Source organism: Amia ocellicauda, chromosome 8, assembly GCF_036373705.1.
Source record: "Amia ocellicauda isolate fAmiCal2 chromosome 8, fAmiCal2.hap1, whole genome shotgun sequence".
Lineage (NCBI taxonomy): Eukaryota > Metazoa > Chordata > Actinopteri > Amiiformes > Amiidae > Amia > Amia ocellicauda.
Genome location: NC_089857.1, coordinates 18,545,657 through 18,566,358, shown reverse-complemented (window position 1 = coordinate 18,566,358; position 20,702 = coordinate 18,545,657). Strand labels below are relative to the sequence as shown.

At 39.4% G+C, this 20,702-nt stretch overlaps 1 protein-coding gene across 3 annotated transcripts in view; it reads left to right on the top strand.

The window, feature by feature from the left end:
- zbtb7c (zinc finger and BTB domain containing 7C) overlaps positions 1-20,702 on the top strand; it is a 75,187-nt gene that overhangs the window by 45,074 nt on the left and 9,411 nt on the right. Inside the window, exon 1 of one of the 3 annotated variants that reach the window (XM_066712257.1) lies at positions 12,384-12,691. The exons of the other annotated variants lie outside the window; for them this stretch is intronic. The gene's annotated coding sequence lies outside the window, so the exon portion shown is untranslated. Of the gene's footprint in view, positions 1-12,383; positions 12,692-20,702 lie in introns of those variants that run through there. 3 annotated transcript variants of the gene reach the window in all.

The following is a 20,702-nucleotide window of genomic DNA, read 5'->3' as shown; positions in this document are numbered from 1 at the left end:
AAGCCTTTCTTTTGTTAATTTATTTTTTGAGATTGATTCAAACCCTGTAATAAATTCTCTATAATCTCTTAAACACTAAGCGGCTGCATTCTCTTAGGTTCTGGCAATTTGGTTTACATGGCCTGACATCATTTCAGTAGATATCAGTGCAGTAAACGAATGCTTGTATACGACAACCAGCATACATTGGCATGTTTTTGGGAAGCCATTACACTACTTGAATATTATGAGATGTCCATTATTTGTTGGTTCATTCATTGAACAAACAGTAAAATACATCTTTGTATGAAAGTAAGCCTTCTGTTTACCATGGCAATATTCCTCGCAGTTGTCCCAGCTCTGTTTTGTTTGTTTGTGATCCTCCTCCATAGCTGTGCAGCAGTACAGGTTGAGTGAGTAAGATTTGGTCCCAGCGCTATTGGAGCGAGATGAATAGAGGGTGGGAGGAGGTTTATGAAGGGGTTGAGGGTGGGAGGGGTACTTCGTGCCAGCAGCAAGGCTGGGAGATCTTATTCTTTGTGTTGCTCAAAACTCGTTTCAAACTGTCATGCACGCACACATTGACACACACGCACGCACACACACACACACACACACACACACCCTGGAGGTCTTTGCACATAATCTCAAAATTGAAGGAAAGCAGAACCAGCCTCTGTACTTCTGAACTCTCCTGTCTGTCTTCAAAGTAGGTAGGGCACAGTGAGTCACAAACCCTGTAACCTGCAGATCCCCACCTTGATATTGTGCCCACACTCATCTGGAAGAACCACCCAATAGTGGGGTGATGGAGTGATTACAGCTCTGTGTGCCTCCGTTTGTGACCTGTCCCAAAAACTGTCAATAGTACTTAAGACAGTTCGTTTATGTAGGAGTTTCCTGTAATGTGTGCTATGATCTGAACAGAGAAAGCCCTTGAAATGTTGTTATTCCCCTGATTTCATACTGTTTTGCACCTGTGTGGATGTTATTTTGAGCTTTGCACTACTGAGAGCATACACCACAGCAAATGAGCAAAGAGTTTAGGACACACACACAATCAGATTGAAAGGTGAAAAAGTCATCACAGCTGAGTCTTCAATCTGCAAAATGCAATACATACTCCTGACAGAATGTACTTAATGCACAGCAGTGTGTATGTAAAGCAGACTTAGTACCTCTCTCTATGGCCTCACTGACTTATTCAGGAACCTTTTCGATATCTAATGCCGGGAAAGGCTGACCTAACAGCTCAGAGACCGCTCCCAGTTTTTGACTCACTTCCATTCTTGCTAGTATCAGTCGGAAGTGAAACAACCACTCATAGAAAAGCCCCGTTACAGTCAGGTGCACACGGATGAACCACAGCCGGGCCAAGCTCAAAATGACAGTTCCCAGCACTGGTCACGAAGGGTCCTGATGTGCACGAACTGTCAAGTATTCTTACACATACAGTGCCTTGCGAAAGTATTCACCCCCCTTGGCATTTTTCCTATTTTGTTGCCTTACAACCTGGAATTATAAAGGATTTTTGGGGGGTTTGTATCATTTGATTTACACAACATGCCTATGACTTTGAAGATTCAAAATATTTTTTATTGCGAAACAAACAAGAAATAAGAGAAAAAAACAGAAAACTTGAGCGTGCATAACTATTCACCCCACCAAAGTCAATACTTTGTAGAGCCACCTTTTGCAGCAATTACAGCTACAAGTGTCTTGGGGTACGTCTCTATAAGCTTGGCACATGTAGCCACTGGGGTTTTTGCCCATTCTTTAAGGCAAAACTGCTCCAGCTCCTTCAAGTTGGATGGGTTCTGCTGGTGTACAGCAAGTCATACCACAGATTCTCAATTGGATTGAGGTCTGAGCTCCAACTAGGCCATTCCAAGACATTGAATTGTTTCCCCTTAAACCTCTCAAGTGTTGCTTTAGCAGTATGCTTAGGGTCATTGTCCTGCTGGAAGGTAAACCTCTGTCCCAGTCTCAAATCTCTGGAAGACTGAAATAGGTTTCCATCAAGAATTTCCCTGTATTTAGCCCCATCAATCATTCCTTAAATTCTAACCAGTTTCCCAGTCCCTGCCGATGGAAAAACATCCCCTCAACATGATGCTGCCACCACCATGCTTCACTGTAGGGATGGTGTTCTTGGGGTGATGAGAGGTGTTGTGTTTGCGCCAGACATAGCATTTTCCTTGATGGCCAAAAAGCTAAATTTTAGTCTCATCTGACCAGGGGACCTTCTTCCATATGTTTGGGGAGTCTTTGGTGAACAGCAAATGTGTTTGCTTATGTTTTTCTTTAAGCAATGGCTTTTTTCTGGCCACTCTTCCGTAAAGCCCAGCTCGGTGGAGAATATGGCTTAAAGTGGTCCTATGGACAGATACTCCAATCTCCGCTTTTGAGCTTTGCAGCTCCTTCAGGGTTATCTTTGATCTCTTTGTTGCCTCTCTGATTAATGCCCTCCTTGCCTGGTCCGTGAGTTTTGGTGGGCGGCCCTTTCTTGGCAGGATTGTTGTGGTGCGATTTTCTTTCCAGTTTGTAATAATGGATTTAATGGTGCTCCGTGGGATGTTCAAAGTTTCGGATATCTTTTTATAACCCAACCCTGATCTGTACTTCTCCACAACTTCGTCCCTGACCTGTTTGGAGAGCTCCTTGGTCTTCATGGTGCCGCTTGCTTTGTGGTGCCCCTTGCTCAGTGGTGTTGCAGACTCTGGGGCCTTTCAGAACAGGTGTACAGTGAGGGAAAAAAGTATTTGATCCCCTGCTGATTTTGTACGTTTGCCCACTGACAAAGAAATGATCAGTCTATAATTTTAATGGTAGGTGTATTTTAACAGTGAGAGACAGAATAACAACAAAAAAATCCAGAAAAACGCATTTCAAAAAAGTTATAAATTGATTTGCATGTTAATGAGGGAAATAAGTATTTGATCCCCTATCAATCAGCAAGATTTCTGGCTCCCAGATCAGGTAACCTTCTCTCTTAAAGGGAGTGCTCCTAATCTCAGCTCGTTACCTGTATAAAAGACACCTGTCCACAGAAGCAATCAATCAATCAGATTCCAAACTCTCCACCATGGCCAAGACCAAAGAGCTGTCCAAGGATGTCAGGGACAAGATTGTAGACCTACACAAGGCTGGAATGGGCTACAAGACCATCGCCAAGCAGCTTGGTGAGAAGGTGACAACAGTTGGTGCGATTATTCGCAAATGGAAGAAACACAAAATAACTGTCAGTCTCATTCGGTCTGGGGCTCCATGCAAGATCTCACCTCGTGGAGTTTCAATGATCATGAGAACGGTGAGGAATCAGCCCAGAACTACACGGGAGGATCTTGTTAATGATCTCAAGGCAGCTGGGACCATAATCACCAAGAAAACAATTGGTAACACACTACGCCATAAAGGACTGAAATCCTGCAGCGCCCGCAAGGTCCCCCTGCTCAAGAAAGCACATGTACAGGCCCGTCTGAAGTTTGCCAATGAACATCTGAATGATTCAGAGGAGAACTGGGTGAAAGTGTTGTGGTCAGATGAGACCAAAATCAAGCTCTTTGGCATCAACTCAACTCGCCATGTTTGGACGAGGAGGAATGACCCCAAGAACACCATCCCCACCGTCAAACATGGAGGTGGAAACATTATGCTTTGGGGGTGTTTTTCTGCTAAGGGGACAGGACAACTGCAGCGCATCAAAGGGACGATGGACGGGGCCATGTACCGTCAAATTTTGGGTGAGAACCTCCTTCCCTCAGCCAGGGCATTGAAAATGGGTCGTGGATGGGTATTCCAGCATGACAATGACCCAAAACACACAGCCAAGGCAACAAAGGAGTGGCTCAAGAAGAAGCACATTAAGGTCCTGGAGTGGCCTAGCCAGTCTCCAGACCTTAATGCCATAGAAAATCTGTGGAGGGAGCTGAAGGTTCGAGTTGCCAAACATCAGCCTCAAAACCTTAATGACTTGGAGAGGATCTGCAAAGAGGAGTGGGACAAAATCCCTCCTGAGATGTGTGCAAACCTGGTGGCCAACTACAAGAAACGTCTGACCTCTGTGATTGCCAACAAAGGTTTTGCCACCAAGTACTAAGTCAAAGGGGTCAAATACTTATTTCCCTCATTAACATGCAAATCAAATTATAACTTTTTTGAAATGCGTTTTTCTGGATTTTTTTGTTGTTATTCTGTCTCTCACTGTTAAAATACACCTAGCATTAAAATTATAGACTGATAATTTCTTTGTCAGTGGGCAAACGTACAAAATCAGCAGGGAATCAAATACTTTTTTCCCTCACTGTATATATACTGAGATCATGTGACAGATCATGTGACACTTAGATTGCACACAGGTGGACTTTATTTAACTAATTATGTGACTTCTGAAGGTAGTTGGTTAAACCAGATCTTATTTAGTGGCTTCATAGCAAAGGGGGTGAATACATATGCATGCACCACTTTTCCAATTTTTACTTTTCAGAATTTTTTAAAACAAGTAATTTTTTTCATTTCACTTCACCAATTTGGACTATTTTGTGTATGTCCATTACATGAAATCCAAATAAAAATCCATTTAAATTACAGGTTGTAATGCAACAAAATAGGAAAAACGCCAAGGGGGTGAATACTTTTGCAAGGCACTGTAAATGTTAGCACAGTTAATAGCACGAGCAGGAGTGGGGGCCGCGGTGGTAGAAAAACATATAAAATGTGATGCATCCGCGCCATGTGGGCTGCTGTGGGGAGTGATTGATGGCAGCGTTTCTCCTGTGCCCTGCAGCCTGGCTGGTATTAATTAGAAGGTGCTAGAACGCCGGAGGGCAGCGAGAGGTGGCAGGCGGCTGAATTGTTGGCTTGGCTGTCAGCTGCTTCTCCTTATTATCACAGGAAAAGATGTCCTTGCACACCATGAGGTCCTGATGGACATACTGTAAACACATTAAATTATGCTGAAGGCTTTTAAATTAAAAAGCAGGCAGCCCAGCCAGTAAGTAAATAAATAAGCAAAGACCTACAAAGCTGTTTGTTAAGAAAATGAAAGCAGTCGTAGTGCTTTAATACGTTTACAGACTTTTATCATCGTAATCATAGGTAGGGATTGTTCAGCAAGTTTAAAGTGTTTATTTCTGTTATGATTACCACAACAATCGTTCAACCCCTGGAGAGTTGGCTTGAAATTCGAGGAAGCCACCGTGTGTAGCCCCTGTGTGTTGTTTTGTTTAATGTAAACAAGTTTACTAAACCCCCCCCCACACACACACACACACACACCTCCAAAAGGAACTAAAAGAAAAAACAGTGCAGCATTGCTAGTTATCAGAAGAAAAGGAAATATATATATTTTATAGCAAAAACGAATACATATTTCAGCAGACCCAGACTGCCTTCCCCTGCCCTGCGACTGTACCGGCTATGAGCTGATGAACAGTAATGACCTCACAGCAGTTGCACAGCCATGTTGGTGTGCGGATCGTCCTTGAAAGGGCTGAATACAAAGTTTCCCACTTAAGGAGAGCCAGGGTGGGAGGTCTGTGTTTGTCTGCATGCAGTGAGCATTGATAGCCAGTAGCCGTGGGGGTGCCTGCAGCTTTCCCACAACCCCAGTCTGCAGATATAGCAGGAGGCAAGGAGGAGGAGTGAGACCTTGCTGAAGAAATCGAGAACTAAGGAGTTGCACTGTAGAATATCGCTGGTGGTAACAAGCACATCTTGTACAGTCGGTTTATATCTGGGAGCTGGTGTGTGGTTGTGAGTATTATTAGGATTAAAAATAGACCAGACCAGAAAGGTTTGATTGTTTCCTAATCTGTAAGAGTTTGCTTGGCAGAATGAGTACTTCACTGGAAATCCAAATGAATTAATGATAATACAAAAAACTGTTTAAAACAAACAAACAAATAAAAAGTGAAATGTAAACATGTAAGAGGAAAGGCTTCAGTAGAAGAATATTTCCCTTCAATTTCGTTTTGTTTATAAACTTTTTTCTAATTAATAAAATATTATTTACACAATCAACCGCATGTCATATATAGAAATAAAAAGCCTGTGTCAGTAATGTGTCAATAAATGTTACTTAATATATATCTTAAGGAAAAGCTGTACACTTGAGTATTGAAAGATATCATATGGTTGACAGGCGATCATGAGAAACGTACTTTTAAAAATAGTATGGTATTATTATGGTAATCTCTAAACCTCAGGGTGGAAAAAAAGAAAATGTGTAGAAGTTAATAATCACAGGGAAAGAGGCAACATGTAGCTTCCCTCAAAATCATACAGCAATTGGGTGCGTTACTTCTTCTTTATTTATGCAGATTCCACTCAAACAGTCAAACAAACAAACACATAAAAAAGTCAAGCCGTGCAATAAACCACTGCGGATGCACAATAACTCCCAAGCCTTCCCAATTCCTAAGACTTGCACCAGTGAGAAATAAAATGCATAATTTGCAATTTTGTGAATCAGTTACTGTGTGTTACACAACTGATTTGAATCAGCATAAGTCCTCCTACTGTACAAATGCACAGTGTTGTAAAAATCACTCATTGCTTTGGCTATTGCTTTGGCACACAGGTGACACCACACTAAAGAAGTGTTCTGTACATTGCACCTGATGCTCTGACGACATAGTGTATGAATGAATGTACTAGCGATTATGTTGAATAATATTACTATATATCATTGATTATCTAATATAAAATATGATAATTTATACTATTACTTGTGTAACATGTACATGGATGTCCAATGTGTCCTCGAAAACAGTGTGCTCTATGTGTTTTTCCATTCGTTATATTCTGACCAATCTTTTAAAGATTTCTTAGTCCAGTCAAATGTGCAAGAGCATTCAAGTAGTGGATGTTGCTATGGCAACAAGCTGAAGCTGAAAACTCCAATAGCCATCCCTGCTTGATGGTTGGTTGGCTGTTCGGCTGGTCTGTTAGCATTTAGTGGGTTCCTTGTTTATTTATCCTGCTTAGAATCTTGGTTGCCATAAAATTTTACAATTTACAAATACTGCAACCGCCAGGAAGAGGTCTGTGGTCTTGGGTTAAAACTCTCAGGAGAATAGCTACTAGAATGGTCCTCTGTAAGTCCAAATCACAGTGAGTGGAGATTCTTGGAGGTGTGTAAAATCCACATCCCACACAGTTGTACAGAAATCGAAGTGCTCTAGCAGTTTGGGCTTGCTGCATTCATGATGGGCTTTCCGCTTATGTGATTGTGTAATCTGAAGCTGCAAAAAAAAAAAAAAAAAAGTATTCAGCGTCCTTCTTTCAGTTAGAAGGACATGATACATGATGATGCTAGATGTTCATACCTCGGAGGCAAAGCACTATCCACAGGAGGTCTCTAAAATAGAATAGGCACCTGTATCTGTGACCCAGGGCCATATTTTATCTTGTGTGTCTACTGTCTTCAAATTGACCTAACCACTGGAAATGAGTGCGCTGGCAGACGAGGGTATGAAAAGTAATTTCCCATTTGAAGAGTGTTGATCAGAAGTTGGTCACAGGCAGCCAAGACTGACAACATAGCAACAGGACCACTGGAATGCAAAGTTCAACGCTGGGAGCCCATGAGGCCAGAAGATACACACAAACCGACTGTTGCAAGAGAGTATGTGTACTACCAAAGAACAAGGAACATCACGGACCTTTCTCAGTCTAGGCTGCCTAGAGACCCACCCCTGAACACATGGGGTGGAGGTAGAAGGAAACTAGGGGGTTGTGTAATTGCTCCACTCTATATTTTTTAGCAACATGTTTTTTTTCCTATCCTGCATCATCAATTCAAGGTCTTTTTGTAACGCTGTAAAGGGCTGGTCATTGGCACACATGTCACTTCCACTTCTACACAAGGCCCAGACAAAGAAAGATGGTGCATGATACTTGGATCTACCCCAGTACCATGCACATTGCAATATGAACTCTAAATGAATAAGAGCAATAAAGACATTTGTGTGTTTGTTTTGTGGAATAACACCAGGTTTATTTCTAATGTTATTGTATTTGTGCCTGTTACAGCCTTGAGGGGTTGAGTGCATAAATCCTGTACTATGGGGACATTGTAACATGTCTCTTGGTCTCTGATATTACTTTACATTAAATGGACAGCGATGATCACTTTAGATTAATTAATTGAACCGAGGAGCCCCAGAAATGTGTGTAAAGACATGTAGGCTGGATAAAAAACACCACATATCCTTATCAGAGCAACACCTATCAAGAGGAAATGTCAGGTACTGGCCTCTTTGCTCCTACACAGCAAAGACACTGTTGCTCCACTGGCCATTGATCACAATCTAATCAGATATCTAATTTGCTTATTTAGTTGTTGTTTTGTTCTGCATGTTTCTCTCAGGAAATACAACTTTTATCCCAGAGCAGATCATTGATGCTGCACTGCCCTACATTGCTTCCTCTTAGTTCTTTGCAATGCAGTTTATAATAACAAAAAAAAACATAAGAACTTTAACACATTTATACAAGAGACATAACACTTCTGTACTGTTTAAATAAACACTTCAGTTCAGTGTCTTCCTCTGCAAAGCTCAAGTGATAATCTGATAGGGAAGTTAGGACTAGGAAAAGTGCAAACAGTTATTTTTTTTTTTACTTTCTTTTGACCAGAAATATATCTCGGATCAGTTGATTAGTGGTAAATGGTGATGTGTATACATTAAGGACATTGTCTCCCCTGGCCATAGATCACAATCTCATCAGATATCAAATTTGCTTATTTAGGCTTGTTATTTCTGGATGAATATGTTCCACATCAGAGTCATCATCTGAATTAAATATATGGAGGTGTGTGTCACAGTCTAGTCATACAGTTCCACAAAATTAAAATGCAGGATCTTTTATAAAAATGAATAAAAGGCCTGCTTTACATAAATACTGTACAACCATGTTTATTGTTCAGTGTGTTCCAGAAGAAAAATATGTTACAGTACAGCAATTACCTATAGTTCCCCACAAATTTGAAAAACATAGTTTGCCCACACATAAAATAAATTCTAAAAGCCAAAGACCCCAAAGTGTCATTAGTGCCCGTTGGAAAACAAACAAATGTATCCAATCTTATAAATACACACAAATACAGCAAACATTTGGAGTCTGAAAAAAAACCACCTCATCCTGGTTTGTTCCACCTTAAGCTGTGTTCGCTGCTCCACAGCCTCAGTGGGGTGCTGAGTGTTATTTAACCTTTTGTCACTCATCGGCACAACATGGCAGACACTGCATTTCCATTTCTAAATCGGACTGCAGTGAAGCCACATCTTCTCTCGGCCTTCGAATGGAAACACCCTCTTATGCAGAGAGTTTCCTCCTGTGAATTTCAGCATAAAAAGTGGCACATCTGATTAACAATATTAATATCACAGAGTATTGGCATGTTAGTAGTATGGGCACATTTTTCACAACATGAGGCCATGTAGGTAGTTTCCATTTCGTAATGGTTCTGTTTTAATGTGATGAATAATTTGCATATTATAATTTTCCTATTATACTTCAAAAGCAAACTCGGCCAAATGTAGCTTACACTTTCTTTTAACACGACATCTATGACTTTAGGCTCCTCAGTGCTTCTCCCTTTAAGACTGCACTTACATATGATTCACATCAGGGTTTGCAAAGGCAATTGGACACTTAGGTCTGCTTATCAGAGAAGGCAAAACAAAGTCATGCATGTTTCTTGTTGTTCTTATTTTTTTTTGTGTATGTGTGTGTGTGTTTTCATTTCGGTCCTTGTTAAATGTGTATAGTGTGCAATGCTCCATCTTGAGGCCGATTTCAGTAATGATTAAAAGAAAGGGGCAGTGAACTTGTTTCTTCTCAAAATCGAGAAAAACATTTCCAAAATAGGTTCCATTTATAGACTTACATACACCTGCCATTAAGAGCAATTATGGGCTCCTGACATGTGCTGTACAGCGCCGAGCTGGAGAGTGCATTTTTCCAATGTACAACATATTTAAAGGTTAATACCTCTATGCAAGAATCCGTCCAGAGAGGATGGTTTGGATTTAGGTATTTGCTTTTTGATACAGTGATGTTAGGTTTATGTGTCACCCAAAAAATAGTGGAAAGTGGAGAACACGGACATGTAAAGAAACCTGTATGTACAGATTTCTGGATTGAAAACAAAATCCAGGCAGCATACACCAACATATAAGAGGTCATGTCCGACCACTGCTTTTAATTGGCACTCACGCTGTGTATAATGAGTAGGCTCTGGTCCTGAGGGGACTTCAGGAGCAGGGAGACTGAAACTCTTGAGTCTGGGCAGACACCGGTCTTATGGTCTGGCTTGAGGCAAAACAAGGCCATTAATATATACCTTTATGACCTTAACTGACTGCAAAATACAGCTTTGTGCCTTCAGGTCGAAGACAATCACTTCCAATCTTTTTCCTGTTGGTCTTCCACTGAAACAATTACGATTATGTGACTAAAGAACCACCCGATCAAGGTTATTTTGTGTGTTATTGTCTGCTGTTGTGATTTTCATCTGGCCAGTAGTTAATCACCTTAAATGAATGTCTGAATAATACAGTGAAACAAACAACTTTGACTGAGGATCGGAGTTAAAGCACAAATGAGTTTTCCTACACTCCTCATTTCAGTTTTCCATGATGGACACACACATCTGCAGTATTAACTGGTTTTACTATACATTTATCTCCCATTTTGGTTTGGTAGTTTGCTCCATACGACTAAAGCTCTCAGTTTAAATAATTGGCATATTTCCTCTTTAAAGATTAATTGATGCTCGTACTTTTTTGTCCTTTACACAGAAATGCTGCCAGAGAACCCAAATGGCCCAATAGCATCGTCCTCCCTGATCAATGTTTTAAGTCTCACTAAGCTTTTCATGGCATTACCTGTGCAAACATGATATAATTCCAGTGGCATTGTCCTCATCTTTCTAAGAATGAGAAGGACTTACTCCCTGCTGAATATTGTATTGTTAAGTGGATATAGTCAGTGAAAAGGACTTACCATTGTTCTCTGAGAAGCATTCCCAGTCCAGGCTTGTTCATGGTTGTGGGATTTGAAAGTGTATTTGAATGACCTCAGTTTACTCAGCTAGAGAGAATTTAAAGGTCTCATTTAAAAACATGTACACATCTGGCAGTGACATCAAGGGCACACCTTGAGTTCACATGGGGTGACCACCAATTTAAATATGACATCAATGATGGGCAGGTCCAGAATTCCAATCAGCCATGTCTCATGCCTGTTGTTCTTGACCCACCTGCACCTGTCGCATCCTATAGGTTCTGTATGGACTTCTAATGGTGACAGAAACATCTTCCAAAGCTCAGAAATGACACCTGTAGGGTGAGGCTGGATATGAAACTGAATCTACCACTGTGGCTGCAAGAAAAGGGACAGAACCACATTACTTTGTCTTGGAGGTCTGTAGTCAAGTAACACAACTCTACCAGTCATACTGATCATTGGGAAGACACCATTTACATTCTCCAACACAACTCGACATCATAATGTAGTCGTTACAAAAGTTATTATGAACCTTGACTAAGCTGACATTACCTTACATGTGACCTTAATATAATAAAAATAAAAATAACAACAATGTTGATGTTGATACACAAAATAAATGTTAGTACTTCAATACAGTTGATGCATCATTTTCAATTTCAAACATGAACCCAGAACATTGAAATCATTTTCCAGATTATCAGTGAGGCTAGACTGTTCATTGTACTCTAACGAGGATCAATTAACATGTCTCAGGATATTAACTGTTCATAAAATATATTTTCAAACTCAGTATCCCTCACTCCATTCCACCCACAAGACCAAATTTAGTTACAGTGAAAGAAAATAACAGAGACAGACATAGGATAGGCTCTTATTACCATGTTTGGGTTAAAGTGATGCAACATGGTCTCACTTTACACAAATTAATTAGCAAACAAAGTTATTGAATATATATTTTGAATTGGTTTTCCAAAGTATTATTAATTGCATTGAAAGAAGACCTCCCCCTAATAAAATACACCTTCAGTTTTCTGCTTCGATACTATTAAAATTGAAAAGGCCATGGCAGTTAGTTTTTGAGTCTTGCTGCTTTTCTGTTTTTCAGAGGAGGGGTAGGGGTGAATGAGGAGTAGTTTTCACTACTAGTTTGTTTTCTTTTTCTTTTTTCTTCTTTTGCCTAACCTCCCCCTACTTTTTCGCCTGCTGCCGTAAGCCGTTTTAACAGAAAACTAAAAATTCATTTTGTCTGACCTAAATCAAAGGGTGTCTGAGCCATGAGCTTATTACATACTGTGCTTAACTTGTGTTGTGGAGGAGGATGGGGTATTATTATCTTTCAGCTACCCACCCTGCTATAAAACTAGTGGTGCGACATCTCGAACATTGCAGTGTTGCTGCTCTCTCCCTGCTGTGGTGAACACAGCCAGCCCTCTCCACTCGATTTCTCTCTTAAGCCTGTTCCTGAAAGGGGGACTGGCCATTGTCTCGTACTTTTTTTAATATTTATATATATTTTTCACTGGATATCCCTACATTTTTATTTTTCACCTCTGTGTCGCTCTCTCTGAACTGGTGACTGATCAGTTTTAGTTGCGAATGGAAAGCCGAATTCCTCATCAGTGTGAAGTGGGGATGAGAAAGGTCACGTTGTACCACCTTCTAGCCTCAGGGAAGTACGTGAAGAATTAAAAAGGTGGGTGGTGTTAGTTTACTAGTAAATTAGCCAGAATGCTTGTAACAGACAGAGAGGTGTGTGTGTGTTTGTGTGTGTGTGTGTGTGAGCATGTGTCTGTTGTTGTACTTCACAGGTGTTCTAGACTAAAATAATAGCAAGCCGATCATGCTACTGTAACAAGGTAATTTGATGACTCACAAAAGTATTTTAGCAGTAGCACAGACAGTTGAAAATTAAGGTACAGAGTCAAGTTTGGAAAACAAAAATACACAGAGAAGAGACAGTGTTGAGACTGAGTTTGAAAAATGTTCTGTTGTTACAATGTGAAGATGTTGGCCAAGCACAGTATTTCGAGGGGAATTAATTTGACCACCACTTATGTTGCTGTTTTTCAATGGTATTGAGCTTTTTGGGGGAAATGCTCTAATATGTGTTTACTGTTGTGGCAAATCCTGTGAATTTGAGTATTGATAACATCTTAAATATGTTGTTTGGGATACCCTGTCAAGTAAAAAAATTTTTTTACTGGGAGGCAGTCGGATGAAGGTTTAAGTTCCAAGAATTAATTAAAAAAATATTTACCATGGTAAAGATTTGTTCTCATATGCATATTATTGATTTACATACCTATGGTAGTGTGTCTTTCCATATTGCTGTTTTTTTATTAATAAACTAGTAATCTAATCTAATCTAGTACTGACTTGACTTAACAGACAAAAACAGCATATTTATGGTCAAGGAATTCTATTACTTACCACTGAACTAGGCTGGACCTAATCAACTGAAATTTACCTTGATAAATACCTTAGCTTAAGTACGTAATCTTCTCGGGGGAAAACAATAACAGATGCTAAAATTCACATTTCTATATAACTGGAGTAATATTCAGTATTTTTTATAATAGAATTTAAAATAAGAAAGGGGCAATGGGAAAAGCCCTTTTTGTGAATCAAGAGGTTTCAACAAGTTAAACTATATATATATAAACTATATGTATATATATACATATGTATATACACTTCTCTCCAAATAATTTTTTAATGGTGTAATGCCAGTTTTAGTGCAACGCTAAAGTCTTATTGGTGCAAAGCTCAAGTCTTCACCCCAAAATTAGGCCCATTACAAATCCAACTGGAAATAAAGGACATTCACTGATCTAAAGCAACGGTCCTGCAGAGTCAACAGGTAGATATGCCACCTGTTCAAGGTTGGGGAAGATGAAGCAAATGAGAGAAGCATGACAAATACGCAAAACTGCATTGAAGCGAACATGGAAAGCTCCTGCAGTCACCCAGATAAATATTAATTGATTTCTACCCCCTATACACAGCAGTTTTTAATGATTCATGCTAAGTTCAAAGATATAAGTTGAGGATACTGTTCAAATGGTACAAATATATTTTTAACTATATAGCAACAAAATTTAGTTTTTCTACCGATGCTCTCCAGTCTGCTTCTCTGCAACCCCCTGTGTCCAGGGATTGAAGCAAACTATAATGAGCAATATGGTCCTTGCCTTCACCTGCAATGTATATAATTATTAGCTAATAGTTTTCCCAGTGTGTGTCCAGCAGTGTGTGTGTGAGTGTAATTTTAACCAATACAATTAGCAAAATATGTACTCTGCCCTCCTGAAAGCCCCTGGGACTGGTAGTGCATTATCTATACAGCCGTGACATTAGAGGCACAATTTAGTATTTTTAAAAGCACCCAGATGGATCACACTTAGGCATGTTTTACATTTAAAATATGAGCAAAGCACACAGATATACTCTACGGAATCCAGAGGTTCAATTAGCATATTGAATGATGAATAAAATATCATAGCACTGAACTGCAGTGAAAACAGCTTGCTGGCCAGGTTGCATTACTTTTGGGAGGTACACTGCAGTCCGAGTTTTCAAAAGCACAGTTCTTCTTATTCGAAATAATTAAAAAGTAAAATGGCAGCCACTTGCATCACTTCCTTCCATCGATAAACAGTAGAATACCTCTATTGAGGAAACAGTGTGGCGCTTATGTTACGTTCGAAATACATCTACAGGATATCACTCAGAAACCTGCATGCTAAGAACTCACTGAACAAAGATTGATCTATCTATTTATCATTGTTGTAGTTGTCTGTCTGACTGAACGTTCAAGGATCTCTGAACTGTACAAGGGCGTTCAGGGACTTGGTCTCAGATGTCAGCTAGCAAATAATTATGCAAACAACGTTGCGTTTCTGGGCAATTATTGTAATTCTTAGTGCAAATAGTTTTACTTGTAATTAGTCCCCCCTTCCTGTATAAACGCTTAGTGTCTGTCTGTGTCTGTCTATATCAGGGGTTGGTATAGTAACTCATAATATATGGGTCAGCTAGGGGGTCCGGGGGCTTTCCCACCCAGAGAAATGATTCAGTCTGAGAGCCCAGATATTTATTCTCCTACCTTGTCTCACTCAAAGACTCATAGATTAAACCTCTAAGTTACTATTTCTGCCACTATTCATTTGACTTTTGACATAATTTGGACTGGAAACAACTTATGTTTTTAGAAGATTAAAGACAATGCTTATTAGGATCAAAAGATCAGCCTATGACTTTAATGCAGTGTTTTTCCAATGACTGGATTTTGACTGATAACATTATTGTAGTGTCAGATTAACAGCGCATGAACGCTTTCCATAATATAACGAAATCTCATGAATTATCCAGTTTTACATTAATTCTATGAGGGCAAGAAAGAAACCCAATGACTTTTAACCCCCCACCCATCCCTTTACCACAAAGAACACAATTAAACAAAACTAAACAAAAAACGTATATAGTGATGTTTTAAATTATATGGTACAATTTAAGAAAGACTGTGTTGTACATCATTCCAGTTAGTCTCTTGCACAACAGAGATGGAAGACTATCATTACAAACTCCACCTCTTTTTATTTCCTTCCCTGATGTTGATTATTGTGGGCCAGTGTGTTTTGACAAAGTCTGAGGCTTAAGGTAAGGCAGAAGCATTGCAACACAATCTCTTTACCTCAAACCCCCATAGAAAATTTGGAAATGTATTACCATAATCTCATCATTGAGTGATTGGATAATAGTATTTTGTTGAGCTCTACTGTATCAGCTATTGTTTCTGCATTGTAGCTGTTATGCAGTGTATTATGGAAATGTGGGACTTTTTAAAACAAAAACTTGTGATCCTAGGGTCAGTTTAATTATGTCTTCATTTATTGGTTGATGTATTTGTTTTCAATAGTATAAGAAATTAGGGGACACTATTCTTGATTATTGTGTTACTGGTTTGTTGCTGCCAGTCCTTGAAGTTGTTCTCAAGACATAGAGGCTGTACCATATTATACCATTTGCATGTGAAGGTTCCCCAACAAATGTGAACAGAGAAAGTTGTATAACAAATCAGCTATATGACTCATGCAAGTACTGCATCCTTTAAGAGTGAAAACCTCTCAGGTTAAAAAAGTGGAAACCTGGGTAATTTGTGTTTTTAGGCAAACTAATCATTTATTATATAATTTCTATAATCTTCAGCAGTTTGACCAAAAAGTAATTCAGGGTTAATGTAATGAATAAAACATTGGTTGGATTGAATTGATGCAATGGAATGCAAGTGCTAAAGCATTCTGTCTCTCTAGTATGTTGAAAAATATCATCATTTTCTAGTTTACCATGCATTAACTATTTAACACTACAGTTATAACACTTCTCAAAGATATTACAGAACAACAATCTAAAGAGTTTTTGAGTGTGCCTAAATTATCACCCATTATTGGTGATAACCTGGTGATTTCCCCACACAATTCACAGGTTCGAGCTGACAAAGAAAAATGTAAAGCTTTTGTGGCAAAGCATAGTGTAACCTGTCCGATATTGATTTATAATGGCTGACTAATGAATGCCAATATTACGAAACTATGGAGTGATTTTATATAAAGTAAAATGTTTCTACGTCCAGATCAGAATACTGGGTTGAATTTCCCCCTCCTGACAATTTACTACCTGACAATGATTAGACCTACACTAGCCTTCTAATCCAAAGGTAATCTGCGGCTAAAGCACCACTCAGTAGTAAATAACAGTGCGTTAGCCTAAAGCTTATAATGACTGGCAAGCTGCAGAAGTAGAGGGAAACATACTGGCACAGCTTTTACGTGGGTGAGCAATGAGTAAATTATGACTGGGCTGAGGGGTCTGGAGAGCTTAGCAGTAGGGCAGCACAGCCTGTCTCCCGTTTGTGCCACTGTTTACAGTACAGAGCAGTCTCTGAGCAGACTACCAGACCCAGGACTGAAGGGCGTATATAAGAAGGATTATGTTGAATAATTAGATCTGCTTTTGCCCCCTATGTACAATGTTCAAATAAATAAGGTGAAAAAAATGAAGGGAGGATTTTTTTGTCAGTGATTTATAGTTTTGGAAAGTTAGTTGGGGTTTATTTGGAGTGAGGCAAACTGATCCAGTTTTGCATTCCTGTAAGCGTTGCATCTGATACAGGAGATGGAAATGTATCCATTCAAAGCCTGGTACCACAGCTGCTTTCCCAGTACTTATCACAAAGTCAGGCATTGCATCTATACTACTTACTTTAGGGCTCTGTAAATATCCCCCTGCCACTCAGTCTAACTAACTGTCATAGTGTGAGTGCTGCCAATGCTCCACGGAAGTCTATCGATCAGGGAATAAGCATCACTGCACATTCCTCTCCAACATCCTCACTAAAGATTTACAAGTGAGCTAATTATGAGATTGTTATGTGCCCTGTCTCAAAGAGAAGGAGAGAGATCTGTTGCCTAAGAGCCACACTTCTATACCTTTGCAATACTTTCAGAAGCTGAATACGATACAATCAAAATAAACAGGAATACTAAAAATCGACTTCCTCTTGAAAAGCGTAGGTGTTCAGCTATTTCACTGCTTTACGTTTGTCACAGATACCCTGGTGGCTGCTAGCTGGGTTTTGTTCAGGGGATGAGAATCTTGTATTTCAGGTTTCTTTCTGAAAATCCTCTTCAGATCACAGACCACAGTGTGAGATAATGCTTGGAAGATGTGAGGACAGACTTAAGGACATGATATACAGAGAGAAAATAATTTGTGTTTGTGTTGTTTCCTATTTCTGTATATTGTTTGTGTTTAGTAACCAGGTTTCAGAGCCATAAGAAAGCACTTCATCTTCATTTGATCACGAGTCACAGAAGGTTACGACCCTCTGCTTTTAGTACCTTACTTTTGAACTTAACTGGGCACATTGCATATTGGAGAGAAAGAGTTAAAGGCATTTGAACAGATCACAAACCAAGACCTTGCGGTGGGAAAACACTGCCCTCCTCCCTCTCTGTCCATGTGGCACATCCTCTTCAGATCCTCCTCACATTATAATTAAGAAGAAGTGTGTTTAAGCAAATACACCAGTGCGTCCTTCCCGAGGTGGGTTCGGGACCTCTGCGTTGCAGGCCCCTCTTATCGCAGTTGTTGTTTTAGCCCTGCAGCTGTTTGACTTGGCTGCATTTTCCCAAGGGTGTATCTGATGTTTACTCAACCTGTCTTGAAAGAAAAGCCAAAGCTCACTGTCCACCTATAGCTTCAGTCCTTTTATTTTTACTTTCTCATTCTTTCTGTCTTTTAAATGTTTCTTTGTAACAGGTTAGAATTCCATGGAAAGGTTGACTTGGTTGTCAGAAGTCTTTAGATTTGCTAGAATTGCCCCCCATACTGACCTGTTTGAGACTTTCCCCCCTGTTATAGGGATAACACAGTGGGGGGGTTGTGACACTAAGTTGGGCGCTACCTATGTCAAAAGTAAACCACAGTCTGAGCTATCTGGGCTATGAAAAGCACAGACATTTCCAAGTGGATTTTTTGTTTTAAATATAATTTCCAGGGTCTTCAACATGTGTGATAGTGGATTATTTGTTTCAGGTAGCAGCTGCTGAGGGGCTGGTATATGTGGGTTAAGTCCCAGGTGTCCAAGGGTTCAGTACCCTTAAGCAAGGTACTTTACCTAGATTTCCCAGTCTAGCTTTATAAATGTGTAAAATGTAAATTCATGGGATACATTGTAACAATTGTAAGTGACCCTGGATAAGGGTGTCTGCTAAGAAATCAAGTAATAATAATAATCTGGAGCTGTAGCACCAAAGACTTGTCTAAAGCTGTTGGCTGTCCAGCTCTGGAGCATTTAATTACAGAGTGGCATGCTCTGCAGTGTTGTTTTCTGTTGCTTGGCCTCACATTGAACTCAGAACAGAGACAAGTTCCCTACAGCAACGTGGGGCTGTTGCTGTTTTTTTAAGTAATGTTACTGAGAGGATTGTTAGCGAGACACTGTAGTCTTCAGGCACAGTACATAATCATCTGGTTTAATGAAAAAGTCCTTATCGGTGGATTTTGTGTTTGTTTGTTTGTTTGCTTTGTTGTTCGTATTTTCTTTCCCGATTGGTGCCTCGCACTAATGTTTATTTGAAGAATAAAATAATAAGTTCAAAAAAGGCATCATGTATATAATCAAAACAGGAATTTTAAGGTTGTTATCCCATTTATTTAGATGAAGACTTGGTTAATTTCAAGGTATTTGTTTCCACACTGTATAGGGATATTTCATTGTCATTATATACTGGGATGTATGCCACAAAACATAAGATTTACACTCCCTTTTTTTCTTGCAATTGGCTTAATCTCAGACAGAAGTTGCCTTTGTATGCATATTAATGCATTTGAGTTAGGACCATGAACTGAATACTTTTACTCTTAATTTAACTAAGATTTTGCTTAAATGCATATTGTTTAATAAAGAAATAAACTAAATAGAAATATAATTATTGTAGAATTTTGTAGAAATCAAAATCATTCCAAAAAGTGAATAACCATAACAAACATCTTCCCTTAATCTATTCAGTTACAACAAGAATGAGATCATGCTTTGAAAGATCCAACAACAATTAAAAGCTTAAACACACAGTTAATACTGTTTTGTGAGAGGCCAGGCACACTAAGCCCTCAGCAGTTTCTCACACTAGAGTCAGACCGTCCCTTTTCCACTCAGCTCTTCCTGCAGAATCCACAGCTGAGCCAGAGATCATCTTCCGCACTGATGATAAGTGTAAGAGGTTAAACACTGGGACTATCACACATTACTGACCACTAGTGGCCATTTTGTGACATCTAGGAAACTTACACAGTGGACAAGGAATCCCTTCTCCTGGCCATTCATATCCTTTTGAAGATTTTGCTCTTCAAAGCACCCATTACTGATTCATATGCATTTCATCTGGAAATTGTGAGTAAGGTATTACACTTATCAAACAATGTAATTACCAAAGGAGTCTGCATGAGGTGATGCTCACATCCGCTATGGCCCCGTAACTCTGCGTATATTGATTTTGGTTTCACATTTGCATTCAATTTTTAAAAATTGAATACTTTCAAATGTGACTCATTCAACTAGTGTGTAATTCTGAGCTTCAATTTATACTACTACTAAAGCAGTGCTAAAGATTTTCGTTTTTTCTGTTATTTTATCAGAATTAATCATGCAAAAGATGGTTCTCTTTGGATTTACGGAGTGAAAACTATTTTCTGGATGTATGAACAAACAGAATCGCAGCTATGGTGTAGAGGATATACAACCATCTGCATACCTTTGTCAGAAAAATCTCTTGATTCAGTTACCTAGCAACACTCTAGACAGTAAAAGACTACAATACTACACCGGATGAGAGACAGTTAACGTGTGCATTTGCAGGACTCACAAATTAAGTAGGGTATGAAAGGGACAGATATAACTTTTTGCCTTTACACCATAATTTTCAATGTAGTTAAATGTGACTTCCTAAGACTGAAAGCTTATATGAGTCATCCATGTTTTGCACACTGACAAGGAGTCACAAAGTCGTGCAGAGGGCTAAACTGGTACATTGGATGATGTGTCAGGAAACCCATATAAACTCCATTAAGATCGTGTTGTTTCCTTGGTTTTCCTTTTTTTATTTTGTATTAGTTTGAATTGGTCCCTGTACCATATAATAGTA